General features: G+C 44.9%; 1 long non-coding RNA gene across 1 annotated transcript in view; it reads right to left on the bottom strand.

The window, feature by feature from the left end:
* The window catches only part of LOC128324178 (uncharacterized), a 77,361-nt gene extending 64,768 nt beyond the window's left edge, over positions 1-12,593 (bottom strand). The window contains exon 1 of the long non-coding RNA XR_008306705.1: positions 12,499-12,593. This is a non-coding gene — a long non-coding RNA (uncharacterized LOC128324178). The remainder of the gene's footprint in view (positions 1-12,498) is intronic.
* Positions 12,594-16,753: the final 4,160 nt, after the last annotated feature.

The raw sequence follows: 16,753 nt of genomic DNA, 5'->3' as shown, positions 1-16,753 counted from the left end.
TTATACCTTTAAACTGAGCCCACTTTTGGAGAGTACCTACACAAGAAGAGGAGATACTGCCATGCTGGAAAGGAACCTGAAGAACTATAGGAATTACTAGCTTAACCCACGCAGAGCATCTGCGTGCTAGTACTTGATTGGCCCCCTCACCCTCTGCCACAGCCCACTCACCTCAGAGATCTCTCCACCCTCACCTGAGCTGCACTCCTGCTCCTCCTCCTCCATCTGGTTGCTTCCATCCCCCTCACCCCTCTTGGTCACTCCTCCATTCCTTTACTCCATTCCCCTCACCCCTCTTGGTCACAGCTTCAGCGTTGCTGGTGCCTATTGGCCAAGCTGCAGCTCCCTATCCCCAGAGACCTCCTCATCCTCCCCAAACCCCGCTCCTGCTCCTCCCCACAGGAGCAGCAGCAGAAGTGGTTGACCGGGCCGTTCCTCACTGCTGCTGCCATGGCTGCTCGTTCCTTTCAGGCCCCTGACAGACTCTGGCCCATCCCTTGCCTGCCTGCCTCTGCCAATGGCCTCAGTAGCCCCAAACAGCAGCAGTGGTTGACTGGCCCTTCTTTGCTGCCGCCGCCACCATGGCCACTCATTCCCCTCAGGCCACTGACAGGCTCAGGCCCGTCCCTCGCCCTTCCTTCTTTCTCTCTTCCCCTCCCTTCTTTTCCCCTCTTTCTCTCTCCTCCACTCACTCTTTCCGTCTTTCTTCCCCTCCCTTTGCTCTCTGTCTCCCTCCCTCCCTTCCTGAGTTAACAGATCTTGTTCCCTCATCTAATTCACACAACAGCAGACTCCTTCTCCTGAAGGGGCTCTTTCCTCCCTCACAACCACTCTCTTCGCAGACCCTGCCAGTTATCCTTTTATATAGAGAGATTCCTCTCCTCTACAATCAAGAACATCTTCTGACCAGTAACAGTTGCATTCCAACTGGCCTTAACCATCACAGGCTCCTCCTCCCTATCTGCATATGGAATCCCCACTGCCCCATCACCGTGGTGCTTCTGCTCACGAACTCTCGCGAGAGCTGCTACACATGGGATTAGCCATGGGTATGCCTTAGAAAATTATATAGATAGATAGTACAACGCCCTCCCCATCAAAACAAGAGCATCAACCATGAAACCACAATAACCATTTTTCTCATACACACGCATGCACACACACACACACACACACACACACAAGATTTATTGGACAATAGTCCTCAAAGGGAATTTTACATCAACAACTTGTGCTGGTCAAAGACTGAAATAAAGATTATGCTATGCTACATCGATAACTGAATATAGCAAAAAAATTGGCACAGTACTAGTAAGGCTGTGCGCCTGTCGTCTTGGATATCCTTTCCAATCTAATATCGAAAGCAAGCAGTCTTGTGTGCATTTCACAAATAAGGAAATGAAGAGAGATGGATTATTTTCTGTATGAAATTCCAAGTTCGTATTTCAAATGAAAAGTAGTTGCATTGCAGCCAAGAGACTCTTTGGTGTCATGTTTGCATATGCTTCCCCAGAGAGCAATGTAGTAACTACTGTTTCATGAGAGGCCATATATATAAAGAAAGAGAGCAAGAAACGAAGAAACAAGCCAGAGCAATGCTTTGATGAATCTTCAAGTTTATGGTTAAAATTTTTGGACGCTGAACTAAAATAGGTTATGTCATCTCTCTCTCTCTCTCTCTCTCTCTCTCACACACACACACACACACACACAACACACACACACTGAGGTCATTTACACAATTAAAAAACGGTTTTACCTGGGTTTGGGAGCTGTGTGTGATCCCAATTTTTGGTTGTGTGGAAGCAAAGTAGGAGGAAAACCCGGGTAGTTTTCCCTCCTATCTTGCTTCCCCATAATCACTTCTACCCAGGCTTTCCTCTTACCTTGCTTCCAAACAAACCAAAATTGGGAGCAAACACAGCTCCCAAATCCAAGTAGAACACAGTTTTTGATTGTGTGAATGACCTCACACACTTCTTAAATCATAACTGCTCAGAACTCATGCACAAGCCTGGGTCCTGGTGGTAGCTGATAGTTGAGTTAGCTTGTGCTCACTTTTAGCCATGTTCCATCTGGAACATACAGAACTCTGCCAACATTGGAGAGAAAACTATGTGCCACATTCATTAGCTGACCATTGGGACTGCCCATCCCTTAAACGAACCAGTTAAAGATTCTGAAAATAAAGCTAAGAGAAACAATCTGATGATATAGGTGATCCTTGAGCACACAGAAAGCAGAGGCAATGCTTGCCTTCTTGGAAAACTAAATAGTCCCTTTATTAGACCCATCAACAGAATCAACTAGCATGGATTCAATTATCAGACTGAAACTCAGTTACAGTGGTCCAGATAAACATCCCAGAGAATACTTATACAATTAACAAGCATGTAAAGACGATTACAGCATACTGCATGGTAGATACCGAATTTGATGACTGGTCAATCTTTAATTCACATGCTAACATCCTCCTCACCTGAAATTTTAAATAACTTTAAGACATTTAAATGCATTCACCTCTGCATTGAAACACAAAAGGATGAGTTATTTATTTATTTTTAAAAATTTTTAATGGGGTTTCCCCTGTAAAGGTTTTCCTCTCTACTCCCTGCCATTGGAACCCTCACATCCTTACCGCTTCATCACCACTGGAATCTCAGGAGCAGTGGTGATGATGGATGGGTCGCCCATGCTGAACCTCAGAGCTAGCAATACCATGAGGCCTCACCTCCCATCTGGCCTACTCAGAAGCAAAAGAGGAGTATTGCATGGGCTCTGGATCAGGCCTCTGAGGAGATCTAGGGAAAAGAACCATCAGGTCCACTACAAAACTGTGTAGTGGTTACAGTGTTGGACTTGGAATGGGAAGACCCAAGTTCAAATCCCCATTCAGTCATGAAGCTCACTGGGTGACACTGGGCCAATCATGTATCTCTCAGCCTAACCTACCTCACAGGGTTATTGTGAAGATAAACATAACCTTGTACACCACTCTGGGCTCCTTGGAGGAAAAGTGGGATATAATGTGTTAAAATAAAGTAAAATCAAGTTAGTCAGTGCTGCTAGTTGCTCAGTGCTGCTTACTCAGAAGAGGGAAAGCTCCTTGCTGAGCTTTGCAAATTTAGCTCTGGTTACCTGGATTCTTCTGGAGAATCCAGAAGATTGGCCCCCTGGCCAAGATGCAGCCATGTCTGCTCAGAACTTGCTCTTCCCTCTTGCAGCCTCTGCACCACTCAGAGCTGATGGAAACGGATCGCAGCACAGCATAAGGAGCAGGGGCAGCCTGAGCTATTACGGTGCCCATGGCAAGGTGTAAAATGCTGCCTTGGTGTTGTGGTAGCAACATGAATTGTCCCCTTTGCTTAGCAGGGTCCACCCTGGTTGCATTTGAATGGGAGACTAGATGTGTGAGCACTGTAAGATCTTCCCCTAAGAGGATGGAGCTGCTCTGGGAAGATCACCTGCATGTTTGCTTGCATACAGAAGGTTCCAAGTTCCCTCCAAGCATCTCCAAGATAGGACTGAGCAGGGGCGTAGCCACCGTTGGGCATCTGGGTTCAAAAAAACTGGGCTGCTGCCTCTCAGGGGCCACGCCTCGTGGCCCCGACACCCCCCCAACTTCTGATGTCAGATATGGTGGCGGGGTTGGTTTAGCTCATGAACGGGCCTCTGTGTCCCCATTCGGGAGTTAAATGGCCAGCACTGCATTCACAGTGTGGCCAGTAGCGGCTCTCCCTTCCTTAAGGCACGGAGAGTCACTCCTGGTTGTGTGGTGAACGCAGTGCTGACTTAATCTAGCTCCTGAACCGGGCCACATGGCCCTGTTTGGGAGCTAGACCATGCCCCCACATCTGATGTCAGACACAGGGGGCGTGGCTAACCACCCACATCTGACGTCAGATGCAAGGGGTGGGTGAGGAGGGCCACCATGACGGCCGGACATGGGCTGCCGCTGGCCTCCCTCCACCAGTAGTGCTGAGAGAGATTCCTGCTTGCAACCTTGGAGAAGCCGCTGCCAGTCAGTGAAGCCAATACTGAGCTAGATCTATAGTCTGACTCGCTATATGGCAGCTTCCTATGTTCCTATCTTGGAATGTGGCACAGGGAGCAGGGAAGAGGGAAGGTTGCCAGCTGCCTCCTCCTCTCCCCTTGTGCTTCTTGGAAGCTTTGCAATGAGCACAAGGGCCGGTGCTCCAAGGATACTTGGCAAGGGCTGGTTGGTCCCAAAGAGCTGCCCTGAAATCAATGGCAGGGGGCATCTGGCTGACCCACCGGTGCCCCAGCAATCAGCTACCGGAGGTTTCTGCCTCGCTTTGCTCCCTGAGCAGGAGACAGATCAAAACAACCAGGGGAAGCAGTGGCTACCTTTTCAGTGATGGATTCTAAAGTTCTGTAGGAAGCCCTAGGAACTATGATGCTAGCCCTCACTACTATAGCGGTGACATATTGGCCACTATGGCTCCATTCTTACTCATATGAGAACTTTCCTTTTCATTGCAGTTGGATTGGGTTGGATTTATTCTGATTTACTTCCGAATGTGTCTTGTGTGTAGTTTTAGATGAGAAACCTGTGGGCTTGTGTTGTTTATTTTTTGCACAAAATCTAGCCATTTTAGCCATTTGAGTATAAGAATGGTGGCTGACATACTGCACAAAGATACATCAACCCAGTAACACTGCATGTACACAAGTTGTGCAAATGACATTACAAAGAGTATACTCATTATTTCCAGTGGGCTTCCTCTTGGGAGGCATCATTTGCACAATTTTTCTGTTTGCGCAATTTGCACAGCTTGCATACAGACATGCCCTTGCATTGTATGTCAGTCATTAATTGACTGTCCATGCTAATCATGCTTACTCATAAGGAAGTTCCACTGATAGCTGCAAACATTACTTTCAAAAATAATAGGATGCCAGGCTTAATTTGCCTTTGCAGATGTGAAATTTACGAATGAGTCAGGACAAAAGGATAAGATTAATAAATTCCCATATTTGTATTTTAGTAGCCATCATGAAAACCAAACAGAAAGAAAGAAGGTTATAGTCTTCTTCAGATCCTGGCAAGGAAGCAGTCAGCTCACAACACACCTTCATTAGCTCCCATTAATGCTAATGGGAACATCGTTACTTGCCCATTGTAGGGAGAATATAAAGCTCTCACTTGATATATATTTATGAATGTAGATATGTTTATTCCTTTAGCTAATTTAAAACCCCACCATCTGTAGTTTTAAATTTATTCATTAATGCCTGCAAATTGAAAGAGGCAGCATGGAGCCAACATTAATTTAGCGGGAGCAATCTGATTATGTAGTGAAATATGTCAGTCATAAGCTGCAAAATGAAGGCTGCAATTTCGCTTTCTCGGCACTGAGATTAGAAAGACGTGGGGAGAGCTGTTATTCTATTGAGATCAATTGTTTGGGGGACAAAAATGCCCAGGTTAAAAATTTATAGCACAATTATCAACAGGATCATTAGTGTCACAAATGGTCCCTTTTATCCTCCATAACTATATTATCAAAATAAACGTCATTTTTAAAAATTGTGTTATACAGAACAATAGTTTAATTTGGAGCAGGGTAGAGACATTGGCCTTATACAGAAAGGGGTTATCCATAAGTAGCGGAAATAGGGCTTCATTTTACAAGAAGCTCTATGGCACCATAAAAGACACTGGCTACATTCGCATGTAATGGGAAACTGGAGGGGTCAGAGGTTGCCAAAACTGTATGTCTGAAAGCGTTCAACTCCAGTCCCATTTAGAAAATGACCCAAGGTTCTGCTCCGCAAACTCCACTTAGAACCCTCAGCTTGTAGTGAGTTTCACTGCTCACACCCTAGATTTGGGTTTCCTGGCATTACATGTGAATGCAGGCTCCATTCTCTGTAACCAGAGTGGAGGGAGGAAGCTCCTCCCTCTCTCCAGCCATGATTGGCTGGACGAGTTGTCCTTCATGCATGAAGGAAGCCTGTACAGCCAATTCCCCCTCCTTTCAGCAGTCTCCCTGACTGCAGGCTCCCTGCTTTCCGTTATCTCCAAATTTGGACAGGAGAGCAGGGGTGGGGTGGGGAGTGGAACCATGTATCCCTTTGACCTGAGGTTCCACATTACTTGCAAATTTAGCCTACGTCCCAATTTGGACAACAACCAAGACCACGGGAAGGCTTACCTGAGGTTAACCTCAGAAGCCAAGAATCATACCGCAGACAATCTGGCAGCTGCAGTTTAATTGCTCCACCAGCAATCCACCTCTCTCTTCCCCTTCTGTCAAGCATGTCACTCACTCAGCAACCATTGGTTGTAAAATGAGGGCGGCTGTGGTCATGGGAGGAGCTTCAGTGCAAACCCCAGGTTGCCGCATTCGGATGGCATGATGGGGTCAGCAGAGCTCCAGTTCCAGCAACCTGCCTAACTTCAAGCCAAGGGTTCAATGTGTGGTTAGGAGGGAGCAGTGGAACCACAGATGAAGGTTTTCCACACATTTGGACAATGAGAAATGCCAGCCTTAGGTAAGTGTCACCAGGGATTGCCGTGTCGTCCAAACTGGGCCTATATGAAGTACATCTGACAAACGGGGATTTAGCCTCTCTGGAGAGGGCCTATATCTAGGAAGAACGGTAGCACAAGCAGAAGGGCCTGGGTTCAATCCCAGAAACCTCCAGGTAGGAGCTGGGAAATACTTCTGTCGGAAACCCTGCAGGAGCCACTGCCAGTCAATGTAGATAATACTAGACTATATGGAACAAAGCTTGGACTGAGTAGAAGACAGTTTCTTCTGTTCATATGAAAGTCTGCAACAGAAGTGTTAGCTTTCAGATCACTACAGGGGGAAATCCCTTCATTGTTTCTGCTGTAACATGCAGGTAGGGTGGATACAGCCTACCATTCAAACCATTTACCAAGTGTTAACTTATTGTAGTTTGCATGTAATTAACTGGAAAATTGGTTCTAAGCTCACACAGAAGGGTGAATTTCTGAGCTGGGAGTCATTTGGTTGCCAGAAATCATGGCTTGTATTCAAAGAGATTAGAAGGGTCTTGTCTCCCTTTGCTATTGTGTTTAAAGGAGGAACATGATTTAGCTAAAACTGGGCCGAGTTCACTTTGTGAACTTTCTGTTACAAAGCAGCACATCAGCATATTATTTATGTTGGCTGACATGATGAGGAAATCCATGCTAACTTGGCAAAGAGGCACCTTTGAAAGTGGCGATTCTCTTTATTTAGCAGGGGGAGAGTAACTGGCCCTATCCCTCTCCAGCACAGTGCCTCCAGTGGCTGTTGCTGGTGTCTCTCTTATGTTTCTTTTTAGATTGTGAGCCCTTTGGGGACAGGGATCCATCTTACTTATTTATTATATCTCTGTGTAAACCACCCTGAGCCATTTTTGAAGGGCAGTATAGAAATCGAATTAATAACAACAACAACAACAACAACAACAACCCCCCGTGAGGCACTACCTTGGCATGGTTGTGGGGCTTGCATGCCCTGAGGAAGGTGAGAGATATGCCAGAGGTCCAACCATACTGGACAGGTCTCACCAGAGGAGCCAGACGAAGAGTGCCTCTCCCATCAACAATATGGTGAGACGTAACTTTAATAAATCTATACCAGATCAGTCGTTGCCCGGGTCAACAAGGACTGCACCAGATACTGGAGTCCCTGGACATCTGGTGGCAAGTGGGCAACAGGACTCAGGATCTTCAGTTGAGCAACCAGGGCTGGAGACTGCAGCATTACTGGAAGAAATGTCACTTAACCGGAAAAAATATACAAAAAATGCCAACAAGGAAATAATGATCTGCTATTACAAGTCTAGTCCAACTAGGAGAGGTTATTTTAAAAGAATGTACCAAATTTGGAAAGAGAAGCATCCAGACACAGAAATAACAGAACAAAGGCTAGCAGATCAGAGAAGATTCATAATAAGAAATAAAGTATTCACAGAAGTTGAGCTGGAAGAACTGCAAAGAGCAACACAGGCTCAAGAGATGGAAGAAGAATTACCACCAACTGAAGCAGTTGCTCAGGCGCAGGTGGAGGAGGTGTTGGAAATCGAGGATGCCACTGTTGCTGAACTGTTTCAAAATCAAAACCAGGCAACCTCCCCTTTGCCTTCAACTCAAAAACCCAAATGCCGTTTAACAGAAAAGCAACAAGAACTAAAGCAAAAAATAACTGAGCACATGAACCAAACAACCACCAGGGTTCAACTTCCCGCTCTAAAAACAGTTGCCAAAAAACAACTTGCTCAGGCTTTAAAAGATGCCAATGCTGCACCTGCAGAAATAACAACCAATAATTTGCAAGAAACAAACCAACAAATGTACAGTGCAGCAACAATAACAACACAAGAGCTCAGATATAAGATCAGTGGACCTGTAAAAAAATAAAGTAGTACATCAACTAAATGGAAGATTAGATTAGAAAATAAAATCGCCAGGCTTAGGTCAGATGCTAGTAAATTGAAAGATATGAAAGACAAGAAGCTGAAGTATCTGATCCAAAAATACCACCTAGATTCAAGGAAAATTAGAGAAATCCTGGAAATAATAAAGAAGCAAATAACAGCAGTGTCAAAGAAGATTAGCAGATACAAAGCTAGAACTACACAACATAGGCAGAACCTCCAATTCCAGGCAAATCAGAGACATTTCTACCAAAGCATAGAAGGAGAAACTGCAAGAAACCTAGAAACACCAAATAAAGAAGAAACAGTGCTATTCTGGGGGAAACTATGGGACAATCCAATAGATTATAATAAAAAAGCAGGCTGGGTGAAAGAGGTCAAAAAATGTAACCAACAAATGCAAGATATAATAATAACACCAGAATTAATAAGTGAAAGAGCAAAGAAAATTAAAAATTGGACTGCACCAGGCGATGATGAACTGCATGGCTTTTGGCTTAAACTCCTAACAAGCTTTCATAAACAACTATGAAAACAGTTCAATCACATTTTGCAAGGAGGTGATATTGAACAATGGCTAACAACTGAGAAAACTCATCTCCTAATGAAAGACCCAGCAAAAGGTGCAGTTCCAAGTAATTATAGACCGATAACCTGCCTGCCAACCATGTTCAAATTATTAACTGGAATAATAGCAGATGAAGTGATGCAACACTAATTAACCAATAAGCAGCTTCCAGTTGAACAGAAAGTAAATTTTTTGAACACCACAGGCACAAAAGACCAGCTGCTGATTGACAAAATGATTTTAGAAAATTGCAAGAGAAGAAAAACAAATCTAAGTGTTGCATGGATTGACTACAAGAAGGCCTTCGACTCATTGCCTCACACATGGATACTAAAATGTTTAGAAACAACTGGTGTCAGCAAAAACATTCAGATATTTATTAAGAAAGCAATGAGCATGTGGACTACACAGTTTACAATCAATGGCAAGACAATTGGACAGGTTAGCATTAGAAGAGGCATTTTCCAAGGGGACTCACTATCCGCTCTGTTGTCTGTAATCGCCATGACTCCACTTTCACAAATACTAAACAAAACAGGTCTCGGATGCCAAACATCTAAAACATCAAGTAAAATAAACCATCTGCTGTACATGGATGATCTGAAGCTTTATGGAAAGTCCCAGTCAGAAATCGAATCACTGCTGAACACCATCCGTATATTCAGTAGCGATATAGCAATGGAGTTTGGACTAGACAAGTCTGCTGCATTAATAATGAACAGAGGAAAAATAAGAAAAACAGAAGGAATAGAACTACCCAATGGAAGCAAGATCAAGAACCTGGAAGAGAAAGAACATTACAAATACTTGGGCATTCTCCAGGCTGATAACATTGCACACACTGAAGTTAAAAGAAAAATTGGAAGTGAATACATCAGGAGAATTAGAAAAATCCTAAAGTCCAAACTCAATGGCGGGAACACCATACAAGCCATAAACACCTGGGCTATACCTGTTATCAGATACACTGCAGGGATAATAGACTGGACCCAGGCAGAGCTAGAGACACTAGATCGTAAGAGCAGGAAAATCATGACCATCAATCATGCTCTGCACCGCCGCAGTGATGTCGATAGGCTATACCTCCCTCGCAGCTCAGGTGGAAGAGGAATGCTGCAAGTCCATCAAACAGTAGAGGAGGAGAAAAGAGGCCTTGCAGAATATATCAAGGACAGTGAAGAAGATGCACTTCAAATGGTCAATATCAAGAAACTATTCAACACCAATGAAACAAAGCAGCCCTACAAGAAAGAACAAGTCAAGAACTGAGCAGAAAAATGGAAAAATAAGCCACTGCATGGTCAATATTATCCCCTGCTAACTGGGCAAAGAGGCACCTTTTACCGCAGTTATTCTCTTTATTTAGCATGAGGAGAGTTACTGGCCCTATCCACCCCCAGCACAGTACCTCCAGTGACTGTTGCTGGTGTCTATCTTGTGTTTCTTTTTAGAATGTGAGCCCTTTGGGGACAGGGAGCCATCTTATTTATTTATTATTTCTCTGTGTGTAAACTGCCTTGAGCCATTTTTGGAAGGGCGGTATAGAAATCGAATTATTATTATTATTATTATTATTATTATTATTATTATTATTAATTGCACAATATAAGTGGAAAATCAGACATCACCAAGACCTGGCAATGTTTTAAGAATGGCAACTTGAAGAAAGAAACAGAGGGTTTAATACTGGCTGCAGAAGAACAGGCACTAAGAACAAATGCAATAAGAGCAAAAGTAGAAAAGTCAACAACAAACAGCAAGTGCCACCTTTGTAAAGAAGCAGATGAAACAGTGGACCACCTAATCAGCTGTTGTAAAAAGATTGCACAGACTGACTACAAACAAAGCATGACAAGGTAGCAGGGATGATACACTGGAGCATCTGCAAAAAATACAAGCTACCTGTATCTAAACATGGGTGGGACCATAAAACTGAAAAGGTTGTAGAAAATGAAGATGTAAAAATATTATGGGACTTCCGACTACAAACAGACAAACATCTGCCACACAGTACACCAGATATAACTGTAGTCGAGAAGAAAGAAAAACAAGTTAAAATAATCAACATAGCAATACCAGGGGATAGCAGAATAGAAGAAAAAGAAACAGAAAAAAATCACAAAATACAAAGATCTACAAATTGAAATTGAAAGGCTGTGGCAGAAAAAGACCAAAATAATCCCAGTGGTAACTGCTGCCCTAGGTGCAATTCCAAAACACCTTGAAGAGCACCTCAACACCATAGGGGCCACCATAGGGGCCAAATCACCACCAGCCAATTACAAAAAGCAGCTTTACTGGGAACAGCCTATATTTTGCGATGATATCTGTAACAACAGCAACAACATTGATAATAAAATTCATCCATCCCAGGTCCTTGGAAAGGACTCGATGTCTGGATAAAACAAACCAGTCAATAACACCTATCCTGTGTAAACAATAACAATAACAACAATAATAATATTAATAATGCCTGATCCTGAACCAGACTCAGAAGGTTGAAGAAGCAGGATGTGAGGGTCCCCCACAGAGGACTTGGGGACTCTGTACCTCTGGAAACTCCCCTTCATCCTGAGGATGCACCCTCACCCTCTTCTTCCTCTTCTTCCGGCGGCTGCTCAGGAGAGGAAGAGTAAGCCGTACCTCACCTGCGCCACAGCCAGAGACTGAGGAATAAGGTGTGGGCCAGGGGCGTAGCAAGGTTGGAGTGGGCCCAGAGACAAGATTTTAAAATGCCCCCCCCCCCCAAAGTCCAGGGCCTCCGCACACCCCAGGCCCCCAAGGATTTAAGTCTGATATTCCAAAATAAGTATGCTGCCTGCAAATACATTTCACTGAATACACACACACACGTCACAATATATAGTGATATACATTGAGTACTATACATTTGTATTACTTTTAATGCCTAGAACACACTAGAAAGATGAATGATTAAAATGGGCCCCTCGCTGCAGATTAGCAAAGGAGACTTTCAACCATGCAGGGTGAGCCTATGTTTGTTTTCCCAGAATTCTGAACAAATTCAGTAAAGTTTGATTGCAGGAGGTTTTTCACAGGAGGCTTTTAAAGCCCTTTAAGACACATCTCCTCTGGAATGGAGGTGCTGCATTCACATGTTGGCCAGATTGACCCTGAAGTCCCTGCAAGTTATTGGGGAGCAGTTCACACACAAGAAAAATAAAATAAAAGCACCACACATGCTTCACAGTTCTCACTCAGACCTTCTGGGTTGCAAAACAACTTGAACATAAGTGCATTTATAAATGAATGAATAAATAAATAAAATTAATAAAATACTGTTCCAGAAGTTTTTGCAATTTTCTGCCATGAAACAAGCCACTTATAGGACTTTTTAGATAGTTTTTTTTAAGTCAGCAAATTTTCCAAGCTGTTTCAAAATAAATATTCAGAGACTTCTCGGTCCCTCCCCCCCACCCCCATATCCAAGCCCTATGGCAAGCAGATCCCTATATATGGGGGGGGGGGCGGGAAAGGTAACCACACTCTACCTGGCAAATGCTGGTCTGGGTTAAGCAGGGCAGCAAGGGGTCTTCTGCTGCAGAGAACACTCTGGCTGCCTCCTCCTTCCTGGCTTGCTTGGGCCCTACTCGAGTTCAGGCTTCACTGCGGCCTACACGGAGGCCTCCGTGGAAGCCCCGCCCACCCGCCGATCAGCTGAGAGGCGGGAGAAAAGGAGCTCTTTGCAGCTTGCCTGCTGCCTCGATTGCGGGCCAGCAGAACAAGCAGGAGAGACGGCGAAGAGGGCAAGTGGCTGAGAGGCTATGGGGCTGGGCAGGGGGCAATGGGGAGTCACATGAGGTGCCCCTGGGGTGCCCCTCCAGGCAGTGGGGCCCCCAGACAACTGTCTCCCCTTGCCCTATCATTGTTACGCGCCTGGTGTGGGCACTTTTCGATTTCTACATTCCGGACTGGGGGCATGGCCAGAATTCACTTCTCTTGAAAAGGGCTCAGTCTGCTTAAGGTCTTTGCTACAGCAACATTCTTGCCCAAGATCTTAGCCTGTTTTTGCCTACAGCTGTTCTGCTGGCTTCTGGCCCTGGCTGTGACCGAACTGACTTACCTGCTCCCGTTGACCTGATCTCCTGGCTCCTGACCTTGGCTTTGACTAGATCTGATTTCCCTTCCACCTGTGTGCACCTGACGTTTTTGCATCTGACCCTGGCTTGTACCTTGAGCTTTATTTATGCCTAGTTCACCTGGTGAGTCCTTGCAGCAGTGAGAATGGCATTGCCTAGCCCCACAAGACACAATAGATGCCCATCATAGTGAAATGAGTATAAAAACCAATATGAGTTTGTAGTAAGGAACACAGGAAGCTGCCATATACTGAGTCAGACCATTGGTCTATCTAGCTCAGTATTGTCTACACAGAATGGCAGTGGCTTCTCCAAGGTTGCAAGCAGGAGTCCTTCTCAGTCCTATCTTGGAGTTGCCAGAGAAGGAACTGGGAACCTTCTGCATGCAAGCATGCAGACACTATTCCCCGAGCAGCCCCATCTCCTAAGGGGAATATCTTGTAGTGCTCACACATGTCTCCCATTCAAATGCAAACCAGGGAACAGCCTGCTTAGCAAAGGGGACAATTCATGCTTGCTACCTCAAGGCCAGACCTCCTCCCAAATTCATATAGGCCCCAAACATTTGTGGTATCACAGGCTGACATTCTGACTAATGAAGCTTCGGGAAAGTTCAATTCATTTGGCTCCACTACTGGCTCCGTGCCATTCATGTCCTCTCCTTACCTGGGAAGCACTCGATGCCATCTGAAAACATGTCCCTGAGGGTCATGCAGTGCTAGGGGAGACACATTTTCAGGTGACACAGAGGACTTCAAGGAGAAAGGGAGGTCATTGACATTATGCACACGCACGCACACACACACACACACACACACTCAGTGCAGCATTAGTCTGGAACTCTTCAGATACATGGGTACTTCTCCCCTTGCACGACTGCTTCATTAGTCAGGACATTGGCTATTGGCTTATTTGGTTTTTAATGACCAGAAATCTCACACAAAGCTCCCTCTTCCCTTCAAAGGTTCTTACTGCATTCTCTTCAAATAGGAACTACAGCTGGAAAAATACCCACGCCATATAAAATGCCAAAAGGAGGAGGAGGTTAGATCAATGCATCCAACTTGTTTGTTTTCACAAGCTTGTCAGTAAATAGCCCTTTCCTCCTTCCTCCCGCTCACTTCTCAGGCTGGACCTTTCAGTTGCTCTCATGATTACCCAGGGGGGAAAGGCACGGCTTTTGCATTGAGGAGGGCTAGGTTTCCCCGGGGAATCTGCCCACTGAGATTTTTTGTTGACTCTGTAACTTCTCATTTTGACTCAGCTTTAAATACCCCTCATCACTGTCACTGTCAAAACAAGAAGTCTGAGTGCCACCAGCAACCCTAGCAGATGCTGTGTGACTCCAAGGCATCCCTCAACAGTAAACATTCCTAGCATTGCAATGGGATTGAAAATATGATGGGAATACAAAGATAAATGCAGTTGGGTTTGATTGGAAAGAAGGGTGGTTGGGCCGAGGGAGTTGGTTAGGAAGGACACACAAGTCCTATGCAGGCATTAAAACCATTCACATGATAATAAATAGGATAGGAGAAGCATCCTACCTACATTTGGGAACTGTGCGCACTCCCATTTTCTAGGGACATAGGAAGCTGCCTTCTACCGAGTCACATCATTGGTCCATCTAGCTCAGTATTGTCTGCACAGACTGGCAGTGGCTTCTCCAAGGTTGCAGTTAGGAGTCTCTCCCAGCTCTTGGAGATGCCAGGGAGGGAACTTCGAACATTAAGCATGCAGGGCTGAGAGAGATTCCTGCCTGCAACCTTGGAGAACCCGTTGCCAGTCTATGTAGACAATACTGAGCTAGATAGACCAATGGTCTGATTCAGTATATAGCAGCTTCCTATGTTCCTAAGTTCCCAGAGCGGCCCCCTTACAGTACTCACACATCATCTCCCATTCAAGTGCATATCAGGGTGGATCCTGCTTACAAAGGGGGAAATTGAAGCTTGTTACCACAAGACCAGCTCTCCTGTTTGTGTGCTTCAAAAAAACACAAGGTAGGAATTGGGGGGAAGTGAGCATGTGCTGATAATTTGTAGAAGAGAAGATTTGTATTTCGGTCTCTGTATACTTTTCCTGAGAAAGAGATCATCCTTGAAATGCGTCGATTATGCCATGTTGAGTTCCTAAGCAATGTCAAGCTGGAAAGGCCCCATTGCATCATAAAATGGGTCAGAAGTCCTGCCCCAGTGTGCGACTCACACCCTCCAGCTGTGCTGCTCATGATTATAGCATGTCTGAAGAAGTGAATGCTGCCTATAACCATGATGGTGGGCGCTGACCCTGGTCAAATAAAAATTTGATAAAACTCACAGCTATTTCTGGACGGATTTAGAAATTCAATATGATACATAATTGTATAGCCATATAAATACATTTGTGCCTTATCAGAACAATAATGTCTATTTCAGAGTCTTTTGCCCATTCATATTGCTCAACCAATTATGTAAAGATTGAAATTTAGTCATTTTTTGGTATTCAGAGGCTCCTCATAGTGTGCGGTCCTAAACTGTAGCTTACATAAAGCAAAGGTAAAGTGTGCCATCAAGTCGATTTAGACTCCTGGCACCCACAGAGCCCTGTGGTTTTCTTTGGTAGAATACAGGAGGGGTTTACCATTGCCTCCTCCCACACAGTATGAGATGATGCCTTTCAGCATCCTCCTATATTGCTGCTGCCCAATATAGTACCAATGGGGATTCAAAACGGCAACCTTCTGCTTGTTAGTCAAGCATTTCCCCACAGTGCCATTAGGTGGCTTGTAGCTTACATTGATTGATTAAGTGCCGTCAAATCGGTGTCGACTCTTAGCAACCACATACATAGATTCTCTCCAGGATGATCAGTCTTCAGCTTGGCCTTTGAGGTGTCTCAGTGGTGCGTTCATTGTTGTCGTAATTGAGTCCATCCACCTTGCTGCTGGTCATCCTCTTCTCTTTCCTTCAACTTTCCGCAGCATTATAGACTTCTCAAGGGAGCTGGGTCTTCGCATAATGTATCCAAAGTATGATAGTTTGAGCCTGGTTATTTGTGCCTCAAGTGAAAATTCTGGATTAAGTTCCATAGCTTGTCCTTAAATCCAGCACTGCATTGAGCTTAGGATCTGTTTCCGCTGCCCTCCTTCATGTTGGGATATGCAACAGCTGTGTCTTAGTTTCCTGAACAGTTTGCATGCAATCTACTATAAAGCCAGAGGAGGCACTATAGTTTCCTTTGTACTGGTTGGGCTAGCTAGGAGTTTCTATCCTGAGACCTGAGTGTGAAGTGTTGCAGAGTGTGTTTTGTCTTCATGGAGCACAGAACAAATACCACTGGCAGGTTTTTAAGAGAACTTTATTTGGGAGACCAAGGCACTCAGAAGTCAGTACAGAACATAAGAACGTAAGAACAGCCATGCTGGATCAGGCCCAAGGCCCATCTAATCCAACATCCTGTTTCATACAGCGGCCCACCAGATGCCGCTGGAAGCCACAGGCAGGAGTTGAGGGCATGCCCGCTCTCCTGCTGTTACTCTCCTGCAACTGGTACTCACAGGCATCCTGCCTTTGAGGCTGGAGGTGGCCTATAGCCCTCTGACTAACTTGCTGACTTATACACTAAGAAAAGGAACAAACCAGAACAGGAAGGAGAATAGAAACTCCTAGCTAGCCCAACCAATACA

This window comes from Hemicordylus capensis, chromosome 4, assembly GCF_027244095.1.
Source record: "Hemicordylus capensis ecotype Gifberg chromosome 4, rHemCap1.1.pri, whole genome shotgun sequence".
Lineage (NCBI taxonomy): Eukaryota > Metazoa > Chordata > Lepidosauria > Squamata > Cordylidae > Hemicordylus > Hemicordylus capensis.
The sequence above is the reverse complement of the archived record's forward strand: the minus strand, read 5'-3'. Positions and strand labels throughout refer to the sequence as shown.